We start from the raw sequence: 24,902 nt of genomic DNA on the forward strand, positions 1-24,902 counted from the left end.
GCATAGGCCAAGTCTAGCAGTGTACCATTTTCTTAAGCCTGATATACAATGTAGCATTGGCCGTGCCTCTCATCCCAGCACTTTGGTAGTGTATATTAATGACTCTTTAATAGGATAAACTTAGCTTGTTTCCTTGTTTTGTTTTTATAAAGTGTAAGGGACAGCAACAAACCCTGTAGCATCACAAGGCTGGTCGCAACAGTAATAAATCATGTTGATAGATGCAGCCTCAAAGATATGATTCATAAATGCCAGGATGTGATCAATAACAAGCAACTCCCCCATCACGGACCATTTTAAACTATCTCAACACGTTCTCCCCTTCCCTCAACCATATCCTCTACTTCTGAAAACATGGGTACTCTGTGACAGGATTCAAGAAGCTTCTTTGTTCTCTAAGAAAGAAGTCATTTTTTTCCTTCTTCAGCCAATCTGGTTATTTGAGCTAGGCTCACATACTTCATTTGATTTTTAATAAAGAGTCTCTGGACTTAGTCAATGCTAAGCACCATGCCTTATTTTCCTAGTACATAGACCTTAAATTCTCACCTATGAATTTCACATTATTAAAGAAAGGTATGTTGAATTAACCATGTGCCATTCAGGTGGCACACTTTAATGTTCTTTTCATCTGTGCCTTTGTCTAACTACAGTGAATTCATCCGAGACATGTTTGGCTTGTCTATAAGGACAGGCCTGACATCCATCACTTTCGTTTAATCATGAAGGGAAAGAATCAAACAAATCCCAATACAAGAGAATTCTACAAAAACACCCAACCCCTGAGGTATCGGGTGTACAAGAGGATGACTACAAAGTCTAAGTGCCATGTCACCACACCGTGTCACCGTAACATATGTGCAGATATTAACATCACTCACCGGTGAGTTAATGTGCTCTTTGATTATCTGCATTTATAACAGGGCATGTCAGGCTTCCCTGATGCTAAGCTCATCACCCCCATCCCCCACCTCTTTTCATTCTTTGCACCTGGAAGTCACTCTGTACAGCCCACCCCTAAAGCCAAGTCATACTCTCTCTCCGCACCAGGCACCGGAATATCCACAAAAATTACGGATCACCATTTGAAACTGTACAAATGTAGAAGTTATTCCCAAAGAGTCTACTCCTAATGATAAGATTCCTTAATGCTTAAATTCTAGTATAATAATCCTTGACAGACTGGTTTGTGCTAAAGAAGTACTATTAAATGGGAGAATAGTCATGGTAGCCCAAGATTACATAGACCAATTTGAGAACAGTTTTGGACTTTATCATACACAGAGTTACATGTACCTACACATTCTACACATAACCCCTTTAGGATCAGACATGATCACTTGAAGAACTAATGAGAAAAGGCCCTACTTAAAGTCACAATTCAAATGAAATAATTAACATAATGCCATTGAAATACTCAACACTTTATCCCACATTTCTGGACTCCTTTAACAAAAGCTTATAAAAATGAACCCATTAAGTTATCCTAACACAGAGATACTGCTATAAGTGAATTTTTTACTTTGATCTAAATTTAGAACAAAACAACTGATCTTGAACAAGTAGGTAAAATGTAAAACTTCTGAAATGTTTTATACTACATATGAATTGTTTGTTGGCCAATTGATATAATATGCATTTACAGAGTGCCCAACTGTGCTTCAGACATCAGAGGAGACAATAATATCATTATTTTATCTGTTCAGGTACAGGGCAGACAGAAAACAAGCAGGATAAGACAAAGGCACTATATACTCTAGCTGTGTGACTAGAATATTCATAAGAAATAAAACATACTGACGGAAAAAAATTGGGCCCTGAATAGTAGGCTTACTAATTCACTGAACACATGACAACTGCAGTAAAGAAATATTAACTATATTGTGTAAAAGGAGCAGTTCAGTAACAGGAGTAGTACCTGTTCTCAGGCAGGAGTTCTCAAGCTTGCTAATGCTGTGACCCTTTAACACAGTTCCCCATGCTGTGTGGCCCCTAAGCATAACATTATTTTTGTTGCTACTTCATAACAATAATTTTGCTGCTGTTATGAATCATAATATAACTATCTGTGTTTTCCAGTGGTCTTAGGGGACCCCTGGGAAAGGATCATTTGACCTCCCCCAAAGGGGTCATGACCCACGGGTTGAGAAATGATGCTAAGGTCAAAGCAGACACTTAAAAGACCAACCTCCATTGCCTCGTCTGTTAACACCACAGCAGAAAACTTGCATTAATCACAAACCGCAACACGCTGGTGCAGGGCCAACACTTTCATTTTCCTATGAGCGGCAGGCACACACTACCATCAACAGGATCTCGGTAATTAAGGTATCAAAGGACGAGAGATTAATTAAGACCCACCACTATTAATGGGCATCATCCCCTGTTCTTGGCATAGCTCAGGGAACATAATGTTTCAACTTCTGACGAGGGAAAGATAATGCTCAAGTTGTGCAAATAATTATTTTAGAAGAAACAAATGCTCTTAATTCAGAGCTTTTCTAGCCTCGTAGCTTATAAATTCTTAGAGTCTGCAGACATATTTGATGCCATTTTTAAAAGACTCGTCTCACATCTTCAGACATTTTGTGTCAAGATAGCCGATGTCTAGACACCCAAAGTAGGTGCTGTAAAGCCAGCAACAACCAAGATGGCCTTTCCTTCTGCTTTAGACGATGCATACACAAGGTCACAAACATGCAAGTGTACAAATATTTCCACCATGCACTCAACAGGAGACTGTTATTTACAGACAAAAATATTGATGTTGCTAGGTGATACTGAACAAATCACAAGCTGTCTTTTTTATTTTTTCTCCCATCTATTTCTCGCTCATAAACAATTTTAATACCGCTCCAGGTCTGCCCATATTTTGTCGCAACTAGAATATCGAGCTTACTACCCCGCAAATGTAATATCAAGACAACTTCGTTATCATTTTTAGGTCCTTCCTAAAATCTAAATGGGCTGAGTAAAGCCACAGTAAGCAATATATAAAGTAAATGAACAAGGCAGAATGATTATTAGCCAGCTTCAAGCTAACCCTATGCTTTTTTTTTTTTTTCATAGCAATTCCTCTGTCTCAGCCAAGGAGAAGCAAAAGTAAGGAAATAAAACCCAAAAGGTCCCAAACTGAAACTTAATAAACAATTACACACAGACATTTCTCATGAAGAGAGCGGCACACTAAGTAAGATAACCCAAGCTAAGGCTCTATCTCTTCCTTTCTCCTTCTAAAAGAGCAGCATCCTTTGGAATTGAGGCGACACAGGGACGAGGAGGAAAGAACTCAAAGGGCCTCCAGGTGCCACCCGGGCAGCTGTCAATCATCATGAGCTGGTGGGAGAGACATGAGCACCCGGCCTCCCACGACAGACACCAAATTATAGAGAGCTACAAGAAGACAGAGGGGGAGGGGAGCCTGGCCATAGAATCAAGATTCCTCAGGGGCTACAGAAAGTTAAAGATATATTTTTTTAAGATGCATAAGTCCAGGTCAAAAGATAGTGTTCAGTCCTTCCAGTCCGCCCAAGAAAGAAGAGACTGGAAGGGACTAGACAGAAGCAGTGCAGAAGGGGAAAGCGAGATGTCTCCCCACATCCCTGGGTCTCTATCCTATCAGTGGCTGTACTGTGCGAATTCTTACAGAAAGGGCTTGGGAGTTCCCTCTGCTAGCCAGTGGACACTGTGGACCTGGCTGTCACCTTAGCAATTGGTCTCACTCACCTACCCCCCACCAACCTTCCTAGTCAGAGGCTCCTTGGTCCGTTTGAAGAACATCACCATTGAAAGTAGGTTCTTCCCATTTTCCCATTTTTCTCCTTTGATCAAGAACTCCTGTCTGTCTCCATGCTTGTCCACTCCCCCCCCACACCCCCCATGCCCTTGTCAAGCACACTTTGATGCCTACTTCTGTTTAATCATTTTCCATTACTCATTTCCCGGAATGAGTCCATACTTTTACCTACTTGCAAATATCTCTCTTCTCTGTCTCTTACTCTGTCCACAAACCAGAGCTGTCAGACCATCTTCTGACCCCCAGCTTTGTCACCCGTGCTCCATGACAGCTATGGACTGGGCCATGTTCCAGCATTCACCCCTCTTCATCCACGACGAGTCATGGGCTGGAGCATATAAAAATGAACTTTGCACAGTGGGAGCAGAAAGCACACCTTCAGAGTAAGAAAGCCGGCAGCAGTTATTTATTCCATGCACCTCAACAAGGTGATATGGGATAGATCTGCCTCAGGCCGGATGGGACCTGCCTCAGTGCTGCTCACTGTAGAACAAGAGAGCCTTTGGGTAGCATAGGACGACCTGTTTTTTTCATTATCTACAGGAGGTGAGATAAAACAATTATATCCTACTAAGAGTTATGTGTGTGATTTCAGTGGCAGCAGAAATAGTTGGAGACACACAGAAAATGTATGTTGATGCATGTGGGAGATAAGAAATGTCAAGTGCTTTGCCAAGGCCAACTCTTAGACTAGGTTGGAGAGGAGGAGAAGGAAGAGGAGGAGGAAGAAGAAGAAGAGGAAGAAGAGGAGGAGGAGGAGGAGGAAGAAGAAGAAGAGGAAGAAGAGGAGGAGGAGGAGGAGGAGGAGGAGGAGGAGGAAGAAGAAGAAGAAGAAGAAGAACAACAACAACAACAACAACAACAACAACAACAACAACAAGCCACATTTAGATACCACTGAAAGGATGGAAGGAAGGGCAGTGTGGCAGTGTCCTTGGCTCAGAGTGACAACATTTTTATATCACAGGAGACTTGAAGATGGCCAAGAATGGGACATGTCAAAATGGAAACCAACCCAGGCTGGGTCTCCGTCATCTGGAACGCTTCCTTTTTTATCAACCACGGCACGTTTATAATATCCAAGTCATTCCCAGTATCCTCAGGCTTTGATTTATTCCAGCCACTCAGTAGCTCCCAGTGTTAAGTGTTTTTGCAGATTCATAACAAACTCAAGAATTTCATGTTTTTTTTAATCCATTACAATTCTATAAACACATTATTCTCACGTTCTCTTCATTACAGAAACTAACGGGTTCTATGAATGAAACCACTTGCTTATTAAATTTGAAGTGTGTTTCTTCAGGATTACATGTCTCACAAACCCATTGTCTAACTATTCATTTTCTCGCTGCTCTAACAATTTGTTCTTCAGCTCAAAACCAATGAGGAAACTTTTTTCTTTTCTAAATTAGAAGTACACAATCTGAGGTGGAGGCGGAGGCTCTGACTGATCGATCAGTGGGTCGGGATTCCCATCTTGATTTTATAGAAATGAACGCAGACCAGAAAAGTCAGGACACTGCACAAGTTTCTCCAGCTTCAACACGGCAGTTCCCAAACTTGAGCCTCACTAAGTGTAAGGTCAGAAGTGTCTTCTTGATCATTCTGTAACTGGTTTACACAGCAAGAAGAGAAAAGTCAGACACCTGTAAAGTCCACAGACTCACTAAGACCCTTCTAGCTAACCCAAGTTGTGGTTGGTGTGAATAACTTCCATGCAGGGATGCTACTGGCTCTTGCTTGTCTAAATTTCTTCTCCATGATCTCTGTTGTCTGTAGGTGGCCGCCCTCTTTAAAGTTTCCTTGTTACAGCTCAACAGCCCTGGTTTCTTCAGATATTGAAAACAGAACTATGAATTATTAAATCTAAATGCTTAGTAAGTACAATAAAGTGTTTTTGTTTCGGTTGATATTGCTGGGTTTGTTTTTGTTTTTGTTTTTTTGGTTCCTCACAAGCAGCTCCTTCCTTGGAAGCACTAAACCTACTGCTTGGATGCCTCCAGCGCCTTCCCAGCAGTGAGCTCCAGCCTGTGGCAAGGGCTCAGTCCTTCACCCTATGCTAATTTGCCAGCTGTGAATACTTTGGCTGTTCTGGAGAAATGAAGAGAGGTGTTTTCATTATGGTTTCAGCCTAAACAAAACTCCAACTTCTTATTAAGAATGTTTAATAAAATCAACAGGGTGTTAAAATCCGTCAGCAGGGAGCACAGTAAATTAGATGTTACCACTGCGCCTCCCTGGGCGCCTCAATGCAAATGCTTCTCATCTTCATAACTTCTCTGAAAGCCCCCACCCCAGCTCCACAAAAGATGACATAGCAGCCCTAAGGCACACACCAGCATCCACTGAGGAAGTGGAGCTTTGCTTTGGGAAGCTGGGAAATGCCAGCATTTGCTTTAGGACTCGGGAGGTAATGAAGGAATCCCCACTTCAAGATACCAGTGCCAGTATTTATTAGGTATTAATAACATAGGCCCAAACTGGTGCACACTAGTGGGTTTCCCAATAAACTAAAGGCACTGTTCTCATTCTCAAGTGTCTTGTACAAGAGTTTTCAAAAAGAAAAAAAAAAAACCCTCAAGAGTTCAATTCTAACTTCAAGGTATAACAAAGAATCACCTGAAGGAATGCTAAGCAAGTACAAGATCGAGAGCCACCTTTCTCTCCTTCCACCTCAGAGAACGACACAAATGAAGCTAGTAACAGAAGTCAACAAAAGAGAAGCAGAGCATTTAGGGCATTAAGCCCCCAGGACTGCTGGAATGTTATCCAATATCACAAGATTTCAAAAGAAAAGATGCAAGATGCACAACTTTACCTCACCAACCAGGATTTCAAACATTTCTTCCTCAGAGGGCCCCCTCAAGAAGAGTATAGCCAACAACTGCATCACCAGCCTGACTGACTGTGCATGCAGTTTTTATGGCCCTGCAGCAGCACCAACTTTGTGATATCCCATAATCCCTTCAGCAAGTCCATCACCGAGTCAGGGGGAAAGCGCCTGTACCCTTGGCTAAGTTGGGTCAATGGTTATGTATGAAGGGGACCACATGTCCCGCATACTGCGACCATATGCCCACACTGGGACCACATGCCACCCCACTACTAAATTCTATGCCAGGTCTATATGACTCCTGGGCAGTAGGCACAATGCTGGTCTTAGAGTAACTGCTACCATGACTTTCCAAATGAAACCAACTCCCTCTTCCTTACCAGGACCTCACATGCCCAGCCCCACTTCTGTGGCTTTCCCAAGCTGTCAGGATGAGGTCTTTGTATTCCGAGCACCTCTCCCTGTCTCACTGGTACTGTGACCAGAGCACATCGGGTAGACATGATGTCATACATTTATAGTTTTAATCCCCTAACATCTCCTGTGTCTTTCCTGTTCCACTGTTCTCCCCACAACTCATTTAGTGGTTCACACACTGTGTACTCTGAAGTCATAGAGAAGGGGGACCAATGTTACTTCTGATGAGAATTGCAACACAAAAAAAGGCATTACATTTTAACAGAAATTAGACAGACTTGCACAGAAGATCCATTCATTAGGCTACACAGGGTCACTGAGTAGTTCCTAATATACACACTTAGTACTTAGATTCAACGGAAGGTTGAACATGAGTTATATAGTTCTGCCAACGTGATTTGTTTATGTAGAAGTTTATACTAAGGATCAAGGGCTCCAAAAAGTCTCCTTTTTTTCTTTGTATATAAAGCAAAGTTCTTGGTCTCCGGCATCTAACTTGCTGCATAGAGAGACATTGAGAAAACTTTCCATGCCTCTGACCATCTTCCCTCACAATTTGCAAGCCCAGGCCAGAATTTATGCATGGAGGCAATCAATGGGAACCATTAAGAGATCGACATTAGTGCCACTCTTGTCTCTCAGATAGGGAAACTCTTTGGATAAGTCTGAATTGACTGGCTATTAAAACTTTAGAGCTAAGAAAGTCTATATTCAAAGAAATTTGAATTAAAGTTTTGTCTCATTATGCTTTCCACTATTAAAAAGAAATGCCTGCTCAAACAGAAATGTGGAAGACCCAAGAAGCTCATAAAGATGCACAGAACATCCACATCCACATTCTGAAGTGCTTTGAATTGTTACAACCTGGATCTCAGGCAGTCTCTGAAGCTGCCAAACCAATCCCTTTCTGTAGAGAATGTCACAGCCATACACAACCACTCTGTCCTTTAGATGCTTACTGGTTTGTTCAGACATTAGCTTAAATGTCAGCTTGTCCCTTTAAGCTCTGACGACCCTTCCCTTCCAGTCCACTTGAGAGAAAACAGTGTTTTGTTTTGTTTTCTGCTGGAGGTGTTCTGTAACTGCCTGTGGACTTCACCGCCACTATCACCAATCAGTCCTTTCTAAGTGCCACTCAGGGTGAAGACCAACGACCTCTGTGCTGACTGCCAGGCTCGGTTCACAATTTTCTGTCTCCTGAAAACTTGTCTTTGTTTTCCTGTAACTGCATTAAGTTCTAGGCCCGATTCCTGCTTCAAATATCTGCCTTGCTTAGGAGGTGGGTTGAACACAGCTTCTGCTATTTATAGTGTCAAAAATGTATGTTTATCCTGTTAACAAAATCAACAACCGGGACTCCATGGGGCACTAAAATGTCTCCAGCCCACTGCACCACCCTTGCAGGAAAACGGGCCCAAGGTAGAATAGTGTCTCAGCAATAGCTATGTGTTCCTGTTGCTAGGATGAAACACCATGCCCAAAAACAAGGTGGGGAGGAAAGGGTTTAATTTGGCTTACACTCCCACATTGTAATCAGGACAGGTACTCAAAGAGGGACAGAACCTGGAGGCAGGAGCTGATACAGAGGCCACAGAGGGGAGCTGTTTATAGGCTTTCTTACAGAAACCAGGACTCTCAACCCAAGAGTAGCCACACCCTCAATGGGCTGGGCCCTCCCCCATCAATTACTAAGAAAATGCTTTTCAGCAGGCTCTTCTGGCAGCATTTTGTCGATTGAGGCTCCCACCTCTCAAATGACTCTAGCTTGTGTCAAGCTGACCTAAACTAGTTAGTATACCATGTTTTTACTAAACATATATAATATAAAACTTTCTATAATATGTATGTCCAGCTACCATTGCTGGCATTCACCTAAATCCATGTTTTCTTTATTAAGATAACAACTTAAACCATTTTAGGTCTTGTGCTTGACCCAGGCAGGTAGTAAAAGACACAAAACCTGATTGTCAGTGTGCTTGTTACCCAGACCTGTTGTAGTGAGCTTTCTTAAGTGTTTGTCTCTGTGAGTTGACCTAAACCTCTAGTGGAATAGCATGTACATATTAATACAATAATACATATTTCCCCAACATTCCCAAAATGGTAGCACCAACTTAATAATCTGACAGGGATGCCTGTTGATATCTGACCCATGTTAGGAGTGTACAATAGGTCTCAGATACGCGCTTTCTGGTGGGACCATGCTGCGACATTAGAGTTTCTAATACAGAGAGTGAAAGTTCTGTAAATCTAAACCCCTCAGTGCTCACTTGCATTCATGGACAATGGAGCAAACTCAGCAAAGGGACCAACCATGAGCTTGCCTAGTGCCCAGCAGGCTTGCCAGCGACCCCACGAGAAGCGAGAAGAATGTGCTCTGGAGACAAGAATCTTCCTTCTTAACTGTTATCAACAACCCAGTAACTATTGCTACAGACTAACAAAGAGGCAGTGCTTAGGTCCCAGAGAGCTCTCAAAAAAAAAAAAAAGCTATAAATAAATTTAAGAATTTCAGAGCACACACATCGCCAGATCTCGACCAGAATTTGTTACTTAGGGATAAATCTCAAGAGGGGGTTTCTCCATGGTACATTTGAGTGTGTATTTTATTTCCAGAAAATATGTGTACTGCTGCCTGTTTCCCTTGGTCCTGTCCTAACACCTGCAGACATCTGCAAATACCAGCACCCTACGGATACCAGACCGCAAGCCTATTGAATATCCATTTGACTTCAAACACAAATCTACTTTATCTTGGAAACTAAACAAAGTGTTACAGAGATCTGAGTTCCTTGGCTCCTATCTCATACTAAGTTTTGAAAACTTGTAGTTTTAACAAAAGTCAGGCCCAGATAAACCTGAGAGATTTGCTACAAAAACAAACATAACAAAGCATCTTACCCAGCAGCCTCCGCCACAGTCTGCCGTGTGCACGTCAACTGCATAGCTACCTTCTTTGTTCTCAAGCCAAAGGAGTGTTAGCATGCAGTGCTGCCTACCATCCGGTCTTCCCAACCTCAGGAGGTCAGGGCTTCTAGAGCTGTCTGGCAGGGGTGGTGACAGTGATCTTCAAGGTTCCCGTTGCCCATGCCAGCCTGGGAGACAACCACCTGGCCCCGTGCCAGGATGTTCATTTGTTGTTCCAGTTATGATTTTTCAGTACTAGACATTTGGTGGTTTGCTTTTTTTTTTTTTTTTAAATTGATATAAGGATCATTATTAGGTCATGGGTGCTTTCTCTACCTGTTGTAAGCTCTAGGATTTAAGGAGGCAATATGCAAATGTTGATCTTTCCCTTAACCCTCAGAGTTCTGGTGCAACATTTTTCCTTCCACTGAGATGTGACTATCCTGTTGTCAGCTTCATTTGTAATTTCAGGAAAGAAGAAAACACCGACATTATGTAACAGTAGTAAACACCAATTATCACAGGGTTGAGCATACTGCAGATTATCTTGAAAATGGGGGCAGAAAAATAATGTTTATCTGTAACACATTCTTAGGGGCTTTCTTCGCTTTCTGGAGTGAAGGAAACAAATTCAAAATGAGCTCGCATCTGGCTTTTGCAACTAGCAAAATAGAAATATTCACCTCTCCACATTATAAATCCTCTCTCAAAGAGATACATTTTTTTGTGCACATTTTAAAAAATGAAATCAAACTTACTTAATGAAAGGAATATTACTCGAACAAATTCTTCTTTCAGGCAGTCGATCTTTAAACACATGCACAGCTAACCCACAACATGGGCCACTGCGTTCATTCAATTAGTTCTTGGACCTCAATTCTCCTCAGAGGCCTCTGAATGAAGTGTTTGGGGGAAAACGTAAAATGATTTCCCAACAAGCTGTTAGTACTCCAGCAAGTGCACATGAGCAGGCCTCTACTTGGAGGAGTTCTTGGCAGGAGTATGTGACTTTTTTTTTGCTTTGTAATGGGGAAAGGAGAAGCCAAGCCAAAATCAAAAGTTATACCATTGTACACCAGAAACATGAGAGTAAAGGTTTCTTCCTAAGAACCCAAATAGGTCAAAGGAACTGCACTACTAAACATCATCATAGAGATGAACATGCCACTATTCTGCCAAGATAATAAGTATCAAAATATTAGAGGGCAATAAGAGTAAGTTCAAAGGCCATCTAGTTGCCTGGTATAACGCCTTATAGATGAGCTTATCCCAATGTTAGCCACCTGCTCCCATTCCCACACTCTAGAAAATATTAAAGACAATGATTCAAAATATGCCACTATTGCTTTCTTCCCAAATTATATAGTCTAAGAATAATAGCTTGATCAATATGTTTGGAGGTGAACTCAGACTACTCAACCACGGTAACTGATGGACATATTTCATAATTATCTTTTTCTCACTATAGATAGGGTTGGAAATTCCATCCATTTTAGCCAGTATTATAACACTGCAAGAATAATGCCCCACCATATCTACAGTCTCAGTACACTCTGAAAAATATTTCAGGATTTACTCAAAGACTATTCATTAAATGGCTACAGGATCCCATAAGAGTTAAAACCAAGGGTAACTTAATTGTCTTTTATATTCGCATACAGTGTTTCTCCTTCCTGTTACAGCTCTGTAGGTACACCATTTCCATGTCCAGCTCCTTGATTTTTATGAGTTTCCCTTCCCTTGGTAACTCCACAGATCACCTTTTAAGGAGCTTGAAGGCACACCACCAGAATCACGCGTGAAAGGCAAATCCAATCCTTTTTTGACTTGGAGTTTGTTTGCTTAAGAACTTGAATCCAAAGGACACACATTTGGGAATGAGACCCTTAAATCATGTGAAATGGTGCTGGAAAATATCTCAGTGGGTAAACGTACTTGCTGCCAAGCCTGTCAACAACCTGAGTCCAGTCCCCAGAAACCACATGGTAGAAGGAAAGAATTGACAAGTTGTCCTGTAACCAAAACATGTATCCTGTGGCAAATATGTATACATACTCTCCAGATAATAAATGTGTGCATGATGGCGTGCATGTACACACAGCACACGTACTCTCTAAGTAAATGAAATGTGCTTGCTATGACAAACATGTTTACACAATACTCTTTCTCTAAATTAATAAATATAATTGTTTTTAATTATTTAAGATATTTCAAAATAGAAATCGTACCACTAAAGAGAAGAGCACATGTCTTGCATGCAAGAAGAGATTCTCTGCATGTGACAGCGCTTCAGAATGAAAGCTATTGCATATGGGTGGGAGGATCTACAGTTTGTTTCTATAAATAATAACAGACTGCAATGCGCACAGACGACAGGACCAGTGTGTGCCAGCTGACAACTGTGGATGAGGCACACAATTACACCAGAGGCTTTCATTACACCTAGACATTCAAATGTCATGCCAATATTCAGAGAAATGACTTCTATTGATTTAAAGACTTTTTAAGAGAATAGAATATAGTTTATTTTAGATGATAGATAGAGTATGTAGGTAGATGATAGATATGTAATAGATGATAGATGACAGACAGACAGATAGGAGACAGAGACAGATGAGAGACAGAGTATGCCTAGTCATCTGCATGTATTTAAGAAACTCCCCAATTTTTCTTCTAATAATGATGTTACTGTGATGTTGGACATATACTATTGCATATATTTCAGGAAAAGTTTTCTTGTCCTTGCCAAATAATAAAAGCATTATTGGTAAGTCCCATGGACAGCAGGCTCCTCAGAAAGTAGCCAGTTCTGTGAGCTGCCCCCATCCCAAGGACAAGCGTGTGGAAGGCCAGATGAACCGAAACCTTGGCTCAGAAGCACACTTGCATATAAAAGCTCTTCTTTCCAGCCACATGCAGCCAAGAGATTACCACAGGCTTGTAGACACAGGGACCCTGGGAGGCTCCCTAGACAGTTCTGCTGCTCCAGGAAGTGGGGAAGAAATGAAAGTGCAGAGAATGCATCTTACACACTTCCTATGAAAATGTTTTGCTTATAACAGCACCACTCATATTCCACAGGAAATGAGCTCCTCCCACCTTCAAAATAACATAAATTCCCCCAATGTGATTGGGTCCATGCTATTTCCAGCACCTTCTAATCCTGCAGAAGTGCCCTGGGGTAGAAAGGGCTACTCTGCCACAGAGCAAAATGTACTTTGGACAGGGCTGCATGTGCTGCAAGTTAATACCAGTAAGTGGTTCTCTTATCAATGCTGTGCCCTGGGTGGCCTCGGGCCATGGTAACAGCAGCATGAGACACAGGGGCAAAGAATGTGCCCAGACGGACGCTAGGTAGGCAAGGTAGCAAGGCATTGCTGGAGGGAGGCTGTAGAATTTAGTGAACCTGGAGGAAACCCTGATACCTGTCGTGCTGTGGGTGTGCAGAATAAACTTGTTTGTGACACTGGGAACAGCCCCAGAAAGCATACCTGAGAATATTTTATTCCAACTCTAAGTGGACTAAGACGGTCTCATTAGGAGAAACTACCAGTCTCTATATCACTTCTTCCTGACACAGTATTTCCCGCCCCTCTGCATCCAGCTCAAAGATTTCAGCTACTTCCGGGTAGCATTTTAGACTTGTAAGCCTAATGCCAACACTCTAAACATTTCCTAGAGCAGGGAGGGGGAAAGACTGGCTTCCTTATTATCCTCCAATCCGGTAGACACAGCAGCACCTAACACAGTTTGGGAAAGCACACATTTAGTCCTTGGCAGCCAGGACATCAAAGCAGCATGCTCCCTGAGACGTGGCCCCAGCTAACTGCAATTCTGGTCTTTACTTTGTGCTCAGAGTTTCTACTGTTTTATACTTCAGCCAAATTGAGAGAGGTCTTTTCCACACTAGACATCAAGACCCATCCAGACACGATGCAAGCCTGAAATGGTACCCTTGTCAGCTGACACATTCACACTTTCAGTAACTTTTGTACAGCCCATTAAATTTCCTGATGTTCCTGTTACCAAGGTATTGTGAGGGATAACCATTATGTTTTAAGTTTTAATTACTGTGCTTAAGAGACTATAAAACAAAGATATCTCTAACCTGTAAGCCCTACTTGTCCAAAGACAGATAACTTCCTAGAATGCCATAAGAAATAAACCATGTGTTTTCACTTCTGTAAACAAGGTTGGTTGCTCCAAATGCACAGGATGTGTGTGATCACTCATAGGAGGACGTACATCAGGATGTATGCTTGCCCATGGTTGGACTAAGGTTGGACATAGCATTGTGCGAATCATTTTCTGGGAGTCCTGAGTATAGACCTGGCCAGTGCCCAGCATCCTGGCCAAGATTTGATAAATAAAGCTTGCTTCAAACTTGGCTCAAAAGTTGCGGTAGTAGCCAGGCAGTGGTAGCACATACTTATAATCCCAGCACTCATGATGGCAGATTTCTGTGAGTTCAAGGCCAGCCTGGTCTATAAAGCAAGCTTCAGGACACCCAGGGGTGTTACACAGAGAAACCCTGCTTTGAGGGAAAAATGTGGTACTGGTCTTATTCTCATCTGATGTGATTAACACTTTTATCAAGATGCAGAGGTTGTTCTTGGGGGACTGAACACCAGAGACTAAACTAACTTTTATTGTTTAATGAAAGTTATAAAAGACAAACTCAAAGAGCTCAAGCATGTTCCCCAAACACTATCTGTATGGCAAGGGCAGTGCTATATCCTTCATTCTTCCAGGAAATGTTCATTTCTCCACGTTACCAAGGGACACAAAAGCTCTGTGACATCAAATCACTTGCTGAAAATCAAAATAATAGTAAGAGGAAGAGCCAGGACTCAAAATGCAGGCCTGCTAATTCCCAAGCCTTTTTACTCCCTGCCAAAATGCATAGTTTGATGATTCTAGCCCATAGTGTACATGTGTCTGAGTTTGTGTGTGTGTGTGCACACGTTCATGTGTGAACTCACAACCCATTCAAAGACACACACTCCCAACCAATCTTAGGGATTGTATATAAGCTCTTTAACACTCAAGTACTGTGAGAATAAACAGCTTTAAGTAGGGCATTCTTAATTTAGAACTGGGGCAAAATAGACATGACAGAAGCCAACTTAATTGGCAGTTTAATTCTTTTTAAGATAAAGTCACATAAAATTGATGAAGTGGAGACTAAAATGTGAGCTTGGCTCAGATCTGGAGAGGAATGTGGCCCCACTTTAAGCCACAGCTTCATGGCTAGGGCTACAGCATAGGCCGCACGGCTCCATTGCTATTGCTTTCGGTGACATGGGCAGCTCTGAGAGGGGAGGAGTAGGGTTTATACAGCAAGAACCAGTGGCTATTGTTTCAAGCCACTGAGCTGCAGTAAGGTTTGTTACACAGTAAAACTGAGCCTTTAGCTGATGACCTCAGTCTTACCTTCTGAGTCATACAGGACCGAGAAAGTTAAGGTCTTCCTCAGACTCTTTGAGCAGCTAACAGAATAACTACTCTACTTCCATTTTTTTTAAATCTGGCTCTACTTTTTCCTAAGGAGGGTGTGAGGGTCTCTCTATTTAAATCCAGCCAGCCTAGCGTTCACTATGCAGCCTGGACTGACCTCAGACCTCAGACTGGTGGTAATCCTCCTGCCCAGTCTCTCCAGTGCTAAGATTGCAAGCATATACATTACACCTGGCTTAACTACACATTTTTTTTAAAAATGTGTTAAGAAACAGTACAGTGCTTTTATTTAGAGGGGGGAAAAACATAGGATGTAAAATTCTAAGTTTCAAAAGAAGCGTCCAAGTGCAATGAACAGGATGTGTCAAAGCAAAGGCAGTCCTCAAGTGTGTATCTTCTAAGAAAAACATAAAATATAACAAGCAGCCAGCAGCAGTCAGGAGACCCTGCAATTCTTCATGCTAAGCACAGCAGCCACAGTAATGCCATGAAGGTTCTCTGGGGCTCACTCATAGTCCTAGAGAGAAAGAGAGTCAGAAGCATACTCATTACCACCTGTGGTGTGAAACAGTCAGGCTCCCTAGAGCCCTTCTCCAGAGAGCAGCGTGCGGGAGCCTCAGTGGGACTGCTGTACTGGATGAGAAGAGAACATGGCCAAAGCGGAAGATCTGGGTGACAAGGAAGACCCAATGGAGTCCGATGAAATGGAAACGCAGACACACTGCAAGGGAAAGGGGTCTGTGGAGGAGAGGGTCTCTCCAATAAGAAGAAAAGTGGCCAGTGAAAGAAAATGTACCATATGTAGACTGGGGAATGTGTGGGAAGGTGTTTATTCCCAGGGAGTAACCAAAGGACTGGCTTTTCTTGGCACATCACAAAAAATCACCACAAACTCAACAGCTCCAAAACCACCCCTGATTTGTTCCAGGTACCTAAGTTAGAAATGCAACCTAGATTGACTTGGTTCAGTGAGCAGAGTCCCATGTGGGTGAAATCAAGCTTGTGACAGGTATGTTTTCCTCTCTATCAGAATAGTGGCAGAGGTTGTCTCTCTCTCATGGGATAGCCCTTTGTCTGTTTGTTTGTTTGTTTTCATGAAGTTCTAGGCATATTTGGAAGATGGTTTCTACCTCTTATGTGCACCTTGGCCAGTGAGAGGGATCATGGGATGCCATAAGCCCTTCCATTGTCGATTGCTTCGGGTGGCAAAGGTGAAGGTGTCTGATCCACTGCTCTCTTGGTGAAAAACACTCGTGCTTGCTTCCTCGCTATGTGTCCCACTTCTCACAACATGGCTGTTCATTTCTTCAATGACCGCAGGACTAACAATGTCTTAAGGATGCATCTGATTAAGTGAGACCTTCCCAGACAACCTCCCATTAAATCACAAGGCTCCTAAGGGACATCTGCAAACGCCTTCACCTTTGGAAGGGTTTATGGTGTCCCAGGATCCCTCTCACTGTACGGAGAGAGAACTGGCCAAGGTATGCACATGAGAAAGTAGAAACTGTCTTCCAAGTATGCCCGGAACTTCATTAAAACACACACACACACACACACCATCCCACAGGAGAGAGGTAACCCCTGATACTATTAATGATACTCTACCACGCTTTCAAGCAGGAGCCCAGCATGACTGTCTCCTGAGAGGCTTCATCCAGCACCTAATGGACACAGACGCAGAGACCCACAGTCAAATATCAGGCAGAGCTTAGGAAATTTTGTGGAAGAGTAGGAGATAGGATTGAGGGAGCCAGAGGGTTAAAAACCTACAGAGTCCATTAGCCTGGGCCCATGGGGACTCACAGAGGCTGAACCACCAACCAAAGAGCACGCAGGCACTGGACCCAGGCCCCCTACACATTTGTAGCAGATATGTATTTTGGTTGTCATGTGGGTGCTTTAACAATCGGAGGGGGTGTTGTTTCTGACTTTGAGGATTGTCATTGGATCCCCTTCCCCTAGCTGGACTGCCTTGTCAGACCTTAGTGGGAAAGGATATGCTTATTCCTGGGCAACCTGATGTCACAGATTCATGTACCAAAAAAAAATCGATCTGAATATCATTATTATTGATAAGGCCCTTTACTAAAAAGATCCCATAGCTGTGCACACATAGAGAGTTGTGTCATTAACCAAAGTCAAGTAGGTATTCTGACTTCCTATGGCAGTAATTCAACAAGCCACCATGAATAGTGAGTCTTCAAGAAGGCGAGTACAAACGGCAACAAGTAGCCTCCGGGGATACACAAAGCACCTTCCATCAGTAAGACCACACCATATTTCTCAATGAAGGCCTTCTCTGGCGTCTGAACTCACCTAAATTCATATACAGGTACTTTTTTTTAGTCCTTCCTTTGGCTGAAGGAAGAATACCTGAAGTTGGAATAGAATATCAATCCTGAAGTGTAACGGGTCTCAGACTTCCTGTATGGACAGGAAGCAGCTGGAGCCACGCCCACAATGTCCTCCCGACCTTTCAGGGTAAGGGATTTTCTTTATCTCACAATATCTCTTAACATCTCAGAAGAAAGAACACAGCAACATGTGGCACACGGTCTAGGGGGAAAATCATCAGACTAGTACTGTTAAGGGTGTGGCTATTCATTTATGTACCACAGCTACGCGAGGGCCACGTTTCTCTTGGTGACAGAAAACCAACTAGGTCCCTACCAGATGGATATTGCAAGAAAGCTTTTAGCATACTTAGCAAGTTGTTCCCAATTAAAGGAGTATATAAAATAGACTTCTGCCCTTTTGAGGATTTCCAGTAATGTACCTCATCACCCAAGTCTCTACTGAGAAGAGCACCGGTAAATTCTGGAGCCAATAGAGAAGATGCACAGGTTGTGACCTATTTATTCCTTGCAAACACACAGGCATCCACTTCCATCCTGTCCCCAAGTGTATTAATTATTTAAAAGCAATGTGCCTAGTACAGATTTTACCTAGTAAATTCCAATTTTGTTTTCATGGCCAACCTTTCACAGGTAGCAGCACCTATTTTAAACAATAAGTACTGAGCTATAAAATATCCCACAAATAATTTGGAACTAAAAAAATTGAAAACCTTGTATGGCTGTCAAACTAGAAGTTTTGAATGTGCTTCAGAATAAAATGAAGTACGGTAGAGAAGTTTCTGCTAACTTTTAGAAGAAATGGTTTTCCTGGAAGAGATAAAAACCATTTGCGGAAATTAATCAAGGGAAGGAAAATCTAATGCAAACAAACAAAGAGGCTAACTTCCTTTGCTCCTGAGAGTAGGAAGAGGATGTGTTCCATTTCTGACAATACAGTGAAGGACATCTCTGAATGATCTCTCCTGGAAACACCTCAAGTGCTAGGTAAAAGAAACAATCTTTAAACTAAAGGAGCAAGAAACACTAACAGACCAAAAGCTAGAAGAAAGCAGAAACAGAGTTAAGTGGGCACTCCAAGTTTTCACTTTTAAAGTATTTGCCAAAGCAATGAACTTGACTTTCAGTGGTGATATGTTCTTGCAGTCTGTAAGGCAGGGGCAAAGCCCAAAGCATTTCTGTTGTGTGGACAGAAGGGACGCTGCTGCAAGATAAAGCTAGGATCTGCAAAAAACAAAAACAAAAACAAAAACAAAAAAAACCCCAAAACAAAACAACAACAACAACAACAACAACAACAACAAAAAGCTGCTCTTGAGGCAACTAGGAAGCAGAAATAAACATGGCCTAATTCCTACTACCCTGGTGGCCTGTAGTGAAAGCATTATTCTTGAGGTGATAGGAAAATTATCTCCATTATAAAAATGGGAAATTATAACCGTAAGCCTGTCCCTAGGTAGATTTCTATCCTAAAATCAATCTTTCAGAGAGCCAAGCCAGTATAGCCAGTATAGAGAACATTCAAAAGTTAACGATGCTTCGGTCCATCTGATGAGGGCGTATATCCACTGGGGGAGGACACCTTCACTGGAGGCTCTGAATTCCTATAATGCAGCTCCATGGAAATAAAGTTCACACTATAAAAATTTTAGCAGAGATCATGGGCAAGATTCAGTGGGCTCATAGGAAGTTAAACAAGATTCAGGAAAACTTCAGATACGAAGCATATCTGATACAGACAGTAAAATTGAATATATTCACTAAAGGAAAAGAAGGGATTGGAAATTTCATATAAGGAATAACTGATCTTACGGCTAGAATAAAGGAGGTGCAGCAGAGAGATAATATTTAAGGAGGTAATGGCTGGGGATTTCCTTAGAACTGGTAAAAAGCCAATTGATAGAGTAGAAATTTCACAAAATACCAAACAGAAGTCAAGAGAGAACTAAGTTGTGCAAAGACCTTAAAAGCAGCCTGAGAGAAATATGAACTACCCAGGGGTCCAACCAGGACTATACTCTTGCTGGAATTCAGGCATTCACCAGAGGTCCTCTCCCACACACAGATTCATACTGAGGGTGGCTTAGGAAATACAGACACATTTGAGGCAATGGCACTAATAAATCATGTAATTCTCAAGCAATTGGGGAATGTTCTCCAAAGAGAATCTACCCTTGGTTCTTCGTGGGCCTTCATTGCAGGGAAAAGTGGTTGATTATTTTGCATGCGTGACCAGGCAGATGCCGCTGGTCATCTAGCAAAGTTAATTTCTGAAACTTAAGTATTTAGTAACATTGCCATGTCTTTGAAAAACACTCAGGCCAGCCTCAAATTGCAAGCCAAAGGTGGTATAGAAGTTAGGTCTACCTGCATGTGGAGTGCAAGCTTGTGATTCCTGTAAGTAGTCTGAGGTGACCTGTGAAGATGGTTTGCTATCTCCTGACCCAGAAAACCCTGCAGACTCATGCAAATCAAGAGGTTCAAATCTTCGTGTTCACTGTAAGAACACCAATGGAAACTGTCCAGGTCATCAAGGGTATGCACATCCAAAAAGCCACCAAGTGTCTAAAAGATGTCATTTTAAAGAAGCCATGTGTGCCGTTCCAACAGTAGAATGGTGGAGTCTGTAGGTGCTCCCAGGACAAACAGTGGGGCTGGACACAGAGTCAGTGGCAAAAAAAAAAAAAAATAAAAAAAATAAAAAAAAAAAAAAAGAGTGCTGCTGTGCTGCTCTTTTGCTTCACATGCTTAAACATGCAGAGAGTAATATTGAACTTACGGGTTCAGCTGTAGATTTTCTTGTTGTTGAACGTATCACATGAACAAAGCACCTAAGATATGCAGATGAGCTCACAGCTCATGGCAGATTAACCCATCTATGAGCTCCCCCATGCCAAATGAGATGATCCTCACTGAAAGAAACAGATTGTTTCAAAACCAGAAGAGGAGGCTGCACAGAAGAAAAGGATATCCCAGAAGAAACCGAAGGAACAAAAACATATAGCATGGGAATAAACTCAGCATAAAATATGTGCAGATAGAATAAGAGAAGGAAGGGAGGAAGGAAGGGAAGAAGGGAGGGAGGAAGGGAGGGAGGGAGGGAGGGAGGGAGGGAGGGAGGGTAGGGTAGGGTAGGGTAGGAGGTAGAGCAGTGTGCAGAAGTTATTTCTCTCCTATTCCACAGGTTCCTCCCTTCCACCATGTGAGTGCTGAGCATTGACCTTAGACCATCAGACTTGGTGGCAAGCACCTTGCCCACTGAGCCATTTTGCAGGCCCACTGTCTAACTTTCTAAGACCTGTCTTGATTGCTTCTGGGATCTCTTCAGTCAGACCAGGCTCTGAGTCTGGAAGGGAAGGGCAGCAGAGGTCAGTGCAATAGTCTGGCCTTACTCTGCTGCGATTCTCTCAATACCCATCTTTGTTATGGGTATGTAAGACAAGTCAAATGGATTTGGTTCTAATCTGTCATGGGTAATCAAATGGTGAATCAGTGGTAAAAATTTCCCAGCTACCCAGCTGGTGTTGCAATGCAGCATTCCATGGGTATCTTATTTTTACATATCTTTTGTATTCTAACTTTTAATTATTTATTTAGTGTATGTGTACATGTATATGGCTGAGCATGCACATGTGCATGTGTACACACACACACACACACACACACACACACCCCACAGCCCATTTTTACAGGTTGGAAGGCAAATTGTAGAAGTTGGTTCTCTCCTTCCACCACCAAGAACTGAACCTGGGTCACCAGGTTTTGGCAGCAAGTGCCTTTAATTACTAAGCCATCTTGCCCGTCCCTGCCTCCCTACCCCTTTCTTTATTGGAGTCTATAACCCAGACTGACCTGCAATTCACTATGTAGCCAGCCTAGCATTGCTCTAATGACAATCCTTTTCATTCAGTTTCTTGACCGCTTGGATTATAGGTATGGGTTGTTAAGGCGTGGCTCTGCACATCTTCAAGAAAAGATGCTGCACTTCCTGTCCCTTCACTTAGGATTATTACTGTTTCCCTCAGGAGCAAATGTGTAGTTTGTTTCTTGCATCATAATTAAGACAATGTACCCTCAAGAACAAGGACAGATATACTTTCTAGCTAAAATTTTATAGAGTCTGCTCCATAAACACAGGGTTCTCTACTAGAATTCAACCCACAAGCATTCATTTAGACCCATCTGCACCCCTGTGGGTCTCTGAGACAAGAACTTGAATCCAATCCTAGAGTCTCATATGTTCTTTCAACATCATAAAAATGTGGCAGGCTAGATTCTTAGTTTGCAAGGAGGGTAAAATTTCAGATACTTCACTTTCAGATACAGACACAAACAACCTAAGACAAATAAGAAAGAAAAAAAAACTTGAAGAAGCAATTCACAGAATAAAACAATATTCTATTCACTGTTTGGAAGTTCCCTCAAATTCTGCTCTTCTAAGTGAGATACTGACAGGGGCCTCGGAGGAGATGTTGGCAGGAGCAGTGATCCAGTGCAGCCTTGGGGTCATCATGGGGTTCATGCTTCACAGACATCAGTCTGTAGCAACACTCAAGCCTGTGACATTTGGGTAAGCTGAGATAGAATCCCCATTTCCTCAAATAAATTATACGAAGAACCACACTTGGAATTTGAACAGAATCTTAAGGAAATCAATGGTAATCAGCTAGAGATGCTTTGGGCAATATGATATAAAACTTTCTTATTTTCTGGATACTTTTTGAGAATCTAGAATCTTGTCATTACAATGAAATAACCATTTCCAATCTTTCCAACTTCCCAATTAGAACAAGAAATCTTGAATAGAAGGTAGGTGTGGTGGTTTGAATATGCTTGGCCTTGTTGCAGGAGGTATGTCACTCTGGGCATGGGCTTTGAAACACTTCTCCTAGCTCCTTAGGAAGCTAGTCTTCTATTTGCCTTTCGGAACAAGATGTAGAACTCTCAGCTCCTCCAGCACCATGCCTGCCTGGACACTGCCATGCTTCCCACCATGATAATGGGCTGAACCTCTGAACCTATAAGCCAGCCCCGATTAAATGTTGTCCTTTATAAGAGTTACCTTGGTCATGATGTTTCTCCACAACAATGGAAACCCTAAGACAGTGGGTGAGGGACTGCTCACTGGACTGCTGGACTCCTCCTATACCCACAGTTCCTTTGTCTGTGACCATGCGCCCTAACCCTCTCTGTCTTGTTTGCTTTTCTCATCACTTCGACCAGATACTTGATTTCAGCAACTTGAGGGAAGAGAGGGCTTTTTCTGGCTCATGGCATCATGGGATACACTCCATCCTAGCAGGAAGGGCACGATGAAGGTGGCTTCTCGGTTTCTGACAGTGCAATTGGGTGGCCAGACTTCAACCCACGCATCCCACATCTTGATAGATAAGGAAGTAAACAGCTGGGAGCAAAACCAGGCCACTTACCACAAAGGCCTGCTTTCAGTGCCTCAGCTATCTCGGGCCCCACAATCTAGCAAGACAGCACCACTGGGTAGGAACCAAATGTGCATATACAGAAGCCTACGGGGAAGGGGTCATATTCAAACACAATGTTCTGCAAGTGGCTCCAGTAGGGTCATGGCCATTCCATGATGCAAAAGGCATTCACTCGACCTTCAGGAGTCCCATAGTCGTAATACTAATACTATTTAGAAGTCTAGAGTTTACATAGATGCAAGTAAATTCTAAGTTATTAACACCTTTAAATATAAAATCAACCAAATAAGCTATACTTCCCATACACAATGACATAGAATAAATTCCCACTCCATGAGAGTAATGGGGAAACAATGAAAAACCAAATCCAACAGGACAAGCCTTAACTAAACCATGCTCCCCACATCCAGCATCTGGAGTTCGTATGGCGGCATCATGTGAAATCCTGCGCCAGCTCCAGCTGAAGCTGGCAACTTTGCTCAGCAGATGTGATGTGAAGGAAGCCACGGTGAACTTCCTGGAGTCTCCGTGGCAGCTTAGGTTCACGTTCAAAGCTCCAAACACATCCAGGAGGATCTGCAGGAACGAAATCTAATCTTGTTGCACATTCCCCCAACTTCAGCAGCTTTTTTTTTTTTCCTGGAACCTTGCCACAAGGCTCCATGACCCCACTCACTCTTGCATTTTGTAGGTGGACAAAACCAGGGATGTAGAAAGACCTCCTTGGGCCATGGCTGCAGGGGCCTCTGGGTACCTGTAGGATAGAGCTGGGATAAATACTTCCCTAGGTAGCCTTGGTCTGGGATTCCTGAGAGGCTCCATCTTCTCAGGTATGTTCGCGTTCTCTCTCTCTCTCTCTCTCTCTCTCTCTCTCTCTCTCTCTCTCTCTCTCTCTCTCTCTCTCTGGCACCCCCACTCTCTCTCTGAAAAGTTTCTCAGTGGCTTTCACTTTTACACCCTGGATTCATGAGTGGGTCACTTTAGTCTCAATACGAAGCTCTTCATTTCTCTCTTTGTCATATAATATCTTAATTACTCCTTTGAGAATTTCATACATACACACAATATATTTTGATTATAGTCACCCTAACTCCTGGATATAATGCACCCTTTACCCTCCTATACATCCAACTTCATGTCCTAATTTTATTTTTCAGTATGGACTCCATTAAACACAGTTCTGTTAACCATGCTAACCTCCATTAACCATGCTGACCTCTCTTAACCATAACTTTCATTGACCGTGTTAACCTCTTAACCATCCTCTCTATCAATTCTTCCCACTTTGTCCCCACCGGCTTTTCCACAGCTTCTGACTCATTCACACTCGCTCCTCACCAAACTCCACAGTTTTCAACATTTCTCCATCCCACATTTGGCTTGGAACTCTCATTGTAAATCTAACTGAAGGCAGCCAGCCAACCTGGATGCTGTATGGAATTTTCTCTGCCAAATAAATTGGTCCATCATCCTTTTAATCCACAGGCCTTCAGGGAACACCCATAACAGCCAGAGTATTGACCACAAGTAGCACAGATGGCCTCACACCAAATTCACAGGAGTCTTCATCGCCATCATAAATCTGGTGATGTGCTGGTGAGATGGCGGAGTGGTTAAGAGCACTGACTACTCTTCGGAAGGTCATGAGTTCAAATCCCAGCAACCACATGGTGGCTCACAACCATCAGTAAGGA

The 24,902-nt window shown here is 42.5% G+C and overlaps 1 protein-coding gene across 3 annotated transcripts in view; it reads right to left on the reverse strand.

Moving 5' to 3' along the window:
* Positions 1 to 24,902, reverse strand: part of Ldlrad4 (low density lipoprotein receptor class A domain containing 4) — a 327,131-nt gene that overhangs the window by 82,409 nt on the left and 219,820 nt on the right. The gene's annotated exons all lie outside the window — the stretch shown is intronic.

This window comes from Apodemus sylvaticus, chromosome 13, assembly GCF_947179515.1.
Source record: "Apodemus sylvaticus chromosome 13, mApoSyl1.1, whole genome shotgun sequence".
NCBI lineage: Eukaryota > Metazoa > Chordata > Mammalia > Rodentia > Muridae > Apodemus > Apodemus sylvaticus.